The sequence below is a fragment of the Pygoscelis adeliae genome, unplaced genomic scaffold, assembly GCF_000699105.1.
Source record: "Pygoscelis adeliae isolate BGI_AS28 unplaced genomic scaffold, ASM69910v1 Scaffold839, whole genome shotgun sequence".
In the NCBI taxonomy this organism is placed as follows: domain Eukaryota; kingdom Metazoa; phylum Chordata; class Aves; order Sphenisciformes; family Spheniscidae; genus Pygoscelis; species Pygoscelis adeliae.
Genome location: NW_008825555.1, coordinates 390,283 through 391,067, shown reverse-complemented (window position 1 = coordinate 391,067; position 785 = coordinate 390,283).

The following is a 785-nucleotide window of genomic DNA, read 5'->3' as shown; positions in this document are numbered from 1 at the left end:
CAGCAGGACTGACTCGCATTAGAGATTTAAGAGCCATATTGGTTCTCGAGCATCAACTTATTGTGCAGGTCACACAGTGGACTAAGACTCAGGAAGATGAAAGACTGAAATCAAACTGACTTTTGTGCTCTGAAAGGAAACATCCATCAGCTCTTCACTCCTAACACTCCTGAAAAAACGCCTGTTAGTTTTTGGCCTTCCCCTAATTGTTACTTATAATAAAGCAGCTTTACCTTCTCCAACCCCACCTAGGCTGCAGCAGCACAGGAAAGAGTCTCCCTTCTTCCTCAAACCTGGCACCCAAGGCACAACTTGCAGAACAGCTCAGGCTTACAGACAGAAATCTGGAGAGTAATTATCTGTTTAGCAGTTAAAAAAAAAGATTCTGTGAAAAAACTAAGAATCCGCCCAGAGACAGCAGATTCGCTTGGGGAAAAGAAAGTGTCTGTGAAACATAACTACGGCAGCCTCTCAGTGCATGTTCAAATCGCAGAGGTTTAAAGAATAACTGTTACAACTACTTTATTGAAATATTACACACCTTTTTGCTAACATCCTGCCAAGCTTAAACATACCATTAGGGTAACTCTTGTAAAGCATTAATGCAGCCTCAACACTTGAATTATGGACAGAGTGGGTACTGGTTACATGCATATAACATGAATACTACTGAGACTGGGGTTTTTTTAATATATATTTTGAAATGCATGTGAACATCTTTCTAAAGACTATCTTCCTTAAAAACAGCAGATTGATACTTTTTTTAAAACTGCTTTCACCTTTTA